This window comes from Olea europaea, unplaced genomic scaffold, assembly GCF_002742605.1.
Source record: "Olea europaea var. sylvestris unplaced genomic scaffold, O_europaea_v1 scaffold1168, whole genome shotgun sequence".
Classification (NCBI taxonomy): Eukaryota; Viridiplantae; Streptophyta; class Magnoliopsida; order Lamiales; family Oleaceae; genus Olea; species Olea europaea.
Window position 1 is genome coordinate 9,123 of NW_019229085.1, and position 7,598 is coordinate 16,720.

Below are 7,598 nucleotides of genomic sequence, written 5' to 3' on the forward strand. Positions count from 1 at the left end.
GATTGAGAGACTGAAAGTGAGAGTTGAGAGGACTTAGTTTAGGGTTTCTTTTATTTTTTCATTCACCCGCCTTCATTATTATTTTTTTTTTATTCGGGTCGGATTCTATCAGGTTTTCATTTTTTACTCATAACCCGATCCAACTCGACCTGCACCTACCCGACCCACACCTAATCGACACAGGCATTTAATGTTGATTGACATTTCTACGTTGATTGACATGAATAATGATATGGAAAATTTTGAATTCTTGTGTGGAAATAATATTTTCTAACAAGGGTATTTTCGTCTACATAATTGGAAAATGGACATTGACAAAATTGTGGACATTTTTGCAAATGACTCGCTAAAAATGGACATTTTTCCTAACTTTGCTAGTCCAAATGTCCATCAAATGTTTCTCATGTAGAGACAGATTTATAGAAATGAGTTTTAATTTATCAAAGCCATTTGCTTCTCATGTTCAATCGTTCGTGCTTCTGCTCGGAAGAAATTGTTTTGCTATCTTATCATGTTTTGTCAATCGCTAAATCTTTTGAAGTACTCAAATATTTTGAAGTATTTCTTGGTAACTTATGAAAAACTTAAAAGATATGAAAGAATCAAATTTTGGGTCGGTAATATCTACAATTTCTTCATCGATAATCAATGACCGAAATACCATTAATGATTGTAGACAGTTGTCATTGATGAAGGCGCATAGATGATCATCAATGGTTCTATATCGACAATTTTGTTCGAATTACTATCATTTGTTGATTTTCTTCGTAACCTTGGACATTTATATCGTCAAATCCACTAATCTTTTTATTACTAATCTTGAAAATGCTCCCTCTTAACATTTTTTTAATTATTCTTGTCAGAAATTTTTTCTTTCTTTTTTTAGCTATTCTTGATAGTATCACGTGCTCTTGTTGAGTTAAATTTATGAAGGATTAGATAAATTTAAAGAAGATAAATGTGTTACATAACTTCTCTAAAAGCTTGTTTGATATAGAAAATTTTTCAAATGAAAAACGCTATTTTGGATAATATGATTGAAAAATGAGAAAAATTTGTCGTTTCATTGAATGTGTGATTAAATATTAGAGCAATGATTTGTACATCATAGTTTACAAATTGATGTACACAATGATGACACGGAGAGAGAGAAGAAAAGAAGAAGAAAAAAGTCAATTAATATAATACATGCCGTCATTCTGCAAACCATGATATACGAATAATATTATTAAATTATCAATTGATGAACAAAAATATTGACAAGAAATGGAATTACAAAAATGCATAATTATTTTTCTTCTTTTTATCACGTCTAAATGTTAATTCATAAGCACTAGTATAAAATTGGTCTCTATCTGAAAATCGGTATGATTATACGTTTAAATAATAATAATAATAATAATAATAATCATCATCATCATCATCATCAGACCTTGTTAAAAGAACATTGTAAACAAGGTTTACTCTTGATTATGTTCTAATTTATTAAATGATTTTTATTTTTATTTTTTACCATGAATCCGACTTCGATTCATATTCAACTTTTTCCCTCAATTCTCTCTGTTTTTCAGGTTAATTTCCCAATGAGTTTTGAATAGTTTTTGCCTAGTAAGTTACCCTTGGCCGTCGGCAGGGTGTGAGGGTGGGTTTGGGGAAGATACAATTTTCATTTTTTTTTTCTTCTACATCAATTTTTATAAGGTGGGGGTGGTGCTGACAACGCGAAGAGTTGGCTTGGTGTAGTGCGGCGTGGAGAATTTGAAATGCGTTTTCATTTTCGATATTTTTAGTGTGTTGTTAATTGTTTAAGTGTGATTTATTTATGCTTTTTGAAAAATTTAGAGTCCAATTACAATTATTTCTTTATTATTTTTTATTTCTTTCATTTATTTTTGTTTATTTAATGATGTCAAATTTGTCATTTTATGTGATCATGATGCCCAAATTGAACAGAAATGAGGAACTTTGCTAATTTCTTGAAGCTTGTGGGTTAATTGCACCAAATAAAAAGGATAGAAGCAAAATGTCCCAAAAATAAGCTCTTAAAAAAATTATCTATCAACAACTTAAGTAAGCTGAACTATTAAGTAAGATGAATGTGAATCTAACTCCAAAATCCATATTCAACATTATCGATTGATGACTAGAAATTTGAGCATCTCAATCACTTAATTTTATTACTACACTCATTAATAATTACTCCTGCACCCTATATTCTACGTTCTATCACATCATTTAAGATGCAAATTCAAACAAAACCAATAGATTAAAGAAATTCAATATCCTAAATAAAAGTACAAGTCACATTAAAAAAAAAAAAAGGTTATAAATTATGAGACGTCACCAAAGTTTATGGTCAATCAAGAGTTTTTCGAGTCCTCTACCTGTAGATTAATAAGTATTTATGTTAAAGCTACAACTTTTGTAACAATGTGTGTGTAAAAAAGGTAGTGATAATGCTGCTTAGTACATGACCAGTTGAATCCATACAAGTCCTCCAAATTTTTAGGAATATTTTATAGACTTTTTATTGAATGAGGTTCTGTTGACAATTTTGGTCTGCCTCGCCAAGTCTTGGGTTGTTGGGTCATATTCTGTTTGGGCCACATCTATTTACAATCGGGTTCTGATCTCTTTGATAAAACGTATTTTTTGTAAACATGATTTAAGTCTCTCTAAGGGATGTGAATTAGCCGTCCACGTGGCTTTATTCCAACCCTTAGATCGTGACTATTGATGTGAACAGATATATACTTGACCTTGGCACTATTCACATTTTGGATTCTTCTTTCAGTCTCTTCGTCTCTTTCCCTTTCTGAGTGAAATTAGGGCTTTAATCTCTGTAAATTTGTAATCGATCTTTGTGATTGAAATGGTTGTTCTTAGTGGAAATTTCTGGTTGTTTAGTGCAGTCAATAAAGATTGAAAGTATAAGGGTTTTTCTAGTTGAAAAGAGACAAGAAAAATTCGAAGAAATTTATAATTTCTTCATACATTTGTAAACTGATTTTGGGTTGATATTGGTGGATCTCGAGCTAAATCCCTTAGTGGATGCTCAACGGGTGACTAAGTCTCATGACCGAACATTCGGGCCCTTCCAAGGGCAAAAACATATTTGGTGTTCTTCATTCTTTACATTTCTGCAATATTCTTTAATTTTTACACAAATCGATTCTTAGATCTGATGTTTTAAAATAACAAGTTCCAATCATAAGTTCGATCAACATATTCTAAGTTTTAATAAGCTTACTTATGACGAAATAAGAGGCAAAGTGACCGAGAAATTGTCAAAAAATACTTCTTCTTTTTTCCCTAAAAACATCATTGCATATCCTTTGGTTTTCCTTGCCTTGTGAGGCTCGTCCGACCCGGTAAGTTTAATCTAGGTCCGCTAGTATCTCTCTAGATTTTGCACTCATTTTCATCTAAATTGGTGATGAGTATAGAAATTCTTTACCTTCTCCCCACCCTAATCCCCCTACCCCTACCCCTACCCCTACCCCTACCCGTTCCCCTACCCTAAACCTATGCCATGTATTAAACACTCTTTACATTAAACCGACTGCAGAGTTGGTTTAGCAGGGTAGGGTATAGAAGTCATTAAAATACTAACTAAATTTTATTTTCAGTTTCACTCATTTTCTAATACAGTTTGAGTACTGTTAAATCTTGATGCAAAGAGCGTCTTACATAAAATTTAAATAAATAAGTTGGGTACATGTTTAATGAATTTGTGATACCGAACCCACGTCGGCCGATGGAGTGGATTAATCCACTATAATATCCAATGATTAAGCCTCCGTTTATGAAGAATTTTTAAATGTTTTAATGTATAAATAGATAAAAATAAGTGGTGGATAAGTGAATAGTTTGTGCGAGCCTATTGAAATATAAGATTATAAATAAAATTCAATAATTTATAAATAATTAATATTTTTTTACCCAACAGAGATTAAACATTGAGTAATGTTACTCATATTGGTGTCGATTAAATGATTGAACATCTTAATGGAACTCATATTCCTATTTAAATTGTCAAATTACTTAATAGATGTTAACTGTTCACCATAAGTCTAAATGGATTGAATTTCTCTTAAATATTGTTGTTGAATGGGGCTATTTACAAATGACATTCGTTAGTCAAAATATAGTATCTGGTAAAAAGTATTCTCGTCAAGTGTAAAAATGGGAGGCATCTCCATAGTCGGCTCCCCTAGTAAGCATATTAGGGGAAATACATGAAATTGACCCAAATAAGAGAGGTCATTTTCCAAAATGGCTCTTGACTTTTCCAAATATTTAGAACTACTTAAAATACCCTTAAACAAATATTAAAAACAACCTATTTCATAATAAAAATCTTCTATCTAATTCCTTAAAAAATTAACAAGTAATTTTTCTAAAAATTTGAAAGAATTATTAATGAATAATTATAAAATGAAAAAATCCAAATATAAGAGGGGACCATATAATATAAAAAAGGTTGTTAAAAATAAAAAAAGAAATTAAGTTTGAAAAAGAAATTGATAAAATAGGATATCAAGAACAATTATATGCATAACAAGAAATATTAAAGTGTTTCAAAGAAAACTTATTAAAAAATTTTGCTAAAAGAATTGTAAGATCAATAATCATAAAAGATATACAAGGTATCATAGATAAATTAGAAAAAATGAAGAAAAATATCTTAAAATACAATATACCTTTTAGAACAGACATAGATATGATAACAGATGTTGACATTATAAATTTTCAGACATTACTAGACTTTGAGGAATTACTTAAAAATTTATGAGAAGACCAATAAAAAATAGATTACCATAAGCATATAAAAAATTAGTTTTTAACCTTACCTTAAGATTTTATATACACTTAATAACAAATAGATCAACTAAAACAAATATAAAAGAATTTTTAGAATATTAGATTATTAGATTTTTATTCGCTCATAGTAGCATCCATCCCGTTGGTATCAGAGCCATAGAGATCATGAGAAAATATATAAAAATAAATTACTTAAAGAACTAACAAATATTGAAGTTATAAAACAAAAGTATGAAAAATTTTGATAAGAGATTATAAAAATGCTGAGTATATAGCATTTTATTATTGTCAATCAAAAAATTGATAAAAGAAAATATCAATCAGTGAACATATGAAAAAAATTAAAACATTTAATAAGAACATTAATAAATGATGTACAAGAAATAAAGAATGAAATAAAAAAAGCAAGAAATGATATAAATATATTGAAACTCGAAGTCGGAAAATTAAAAGAAAACGAAGAAAAGAATAATAGAATAGATAAAAAAATTTATAGAAAAAGAAATAACCAGAATAGGGAAAAAACATATTGAAAGAAAAAATATAATAATAGAAACAGGAAGCATGGATGATGAATTTAGAAAAAATATATTACCTAAAATATTAGAAGAAGAAGAAGAATCTAGAGAAAAAAAGTTAGGTAAACAAAAAATTGAAGAAAATCAAGACAAAAAAAATGAATGAAGAATTAGATCTACTTATAGATAATTTTGATCATTTAAATTTAGAAAGTATAGATAATGAATATCAAATCTTAATGAATACTGAAAGAGGACCTAATCCCGTAGGAACCTCTAAACAAGAATCAATATATCCAGATGAAAGTTATGCTCCAATGTATAATAAATCATATAGACAATTTTATGATAAAATAAGAGAAAAACAACCGTCTAAAGGAAATAAATATAGTAATAGATTTGAATTAAATAATAATTATGATAAACCCGTTAACCATGGAGGAACAAAATTAGACTTAGATTGCAAAATAGACACTAAGAAAGATGTATTATAATAAATTACCAGGTTCATGGGGAATATATTTTAAAATAGAATTTGAAAAATATATTAAAGAAAATATAGGAATGCCTAGAACATTAGGATCAAAAATAAAATTCTTATTTGAAATACTTGCATATATATGTCAACAAAGACAATTATTGAAAAAATCAGGAAAATTAATTAGAATATATTGTGAAGATATGAAAAAACCTACAAGATGGGAATGTAATTCTAAAAAAAGAAATAAAAGAAAATATAAAAACAGAAAATTTAAAAAATACAGGAACTTTAAGAAAAAATACATAAAACCTAGAAGGAAATATTATAAAAGGAAAAATAATATATAGAAAAATAAACCTTATAAGAAAGATAAAAAACAATGTAAGTGTTGGAATTGTGGAAAAATAAACCATATAAGTCCTGATTGCACAAAGAAAAAAGTAAGAATATAACAAAATGATTATTTTGAAATAGAAAGTGAATTAAGTGAAATATCTGATATTGAACATTATAATAATCAGGAAATATTTATAAGTGAAGAAGATTCAGAAGATTATGGATCAGAATCTGAATAGAAAAATTGAAGAAATAGAAAATAATAACATAGAAATCCAAGAATATGAGACAATAGAAGGTTATGGATTAAAAGTAACTTTTGATAATAATAAATTTAAGAAAATACAAAAGTTATCCTTAGATTTGAAAATAGGGAAATGGGAAATTCTAGATAGAATATGGAGAAGAGAGATAATAGCAATAAATGAATACCATAAGATTGAAAAAATTATAGATGTTAAGATTACTCAAGAAACACATAAGATAAACCTTTTAACAAAAAGTACAGTATCAGAATTATTATAAAAAATACGTAAAAAACATAGTGAAAATATCCAATATATTTATTTAGCAGGAATACAAATAATGTTTAAATCCTTATTTAGGGAAGGAATAGATTTACCATTAACTGTAAATTTACATGATGGAAGAATTATAAATCTGGAAGATAGTCATTTAAGAACTATAGAAGGAAACTTAGCATATCAAAAATTAATATTTACTTGTTATCCAAAATATTGTGTCTCATTGAAAGATAAAAACTTTAATGAAGTCTTAGGATTATATTTCAAATTATATAGAAATGATATAATGGAATCGGAGACCAAATTTTGACTATAGAATATAGGGCATTATACACATTTACTAATTCTAATTATGGAAATATTTATTCTAATAAACCATACATAGAAATTCATAAGAAATGTAAGGATATTAGTAAAATAGTGGAACCAAACAAACAAATAAATCTTATCCCAGAAGAATATGAATTTAATATAACTAAAAATAAGCCTAAAATAATAGAGTTAAAAGAAGAAGAAGATCATAAAATAACATTTCATAATGGAAGGTTGATAAAGAAATCAAAAAGTCTTAGACTACCTAATAAAAAAGAATATTTAGGAAAAACTAGTGGTATAAAAGAAATAAAATCTCATGGAAATATTGAAAATATGAAAAATAGAAGGAAAATATTTCAACGGTAGAAGGTATATAAAAGGACCAAATATATTGATAGATACAGGTGCTGGTGAATGTTATATGGCTGCAACTAAAAATGAAGGATTAATGACTTACAAGATAGAACCATATGAATACAGGAATTTTGATGGACAACTATATATTACAGAATTAAAGGTAAAGGTACCAATAAAAATAGGTGGGATTGATCTTTTAGTACCATGTTATTTGGATGAAAGTATGGATATTGAACCTCATAT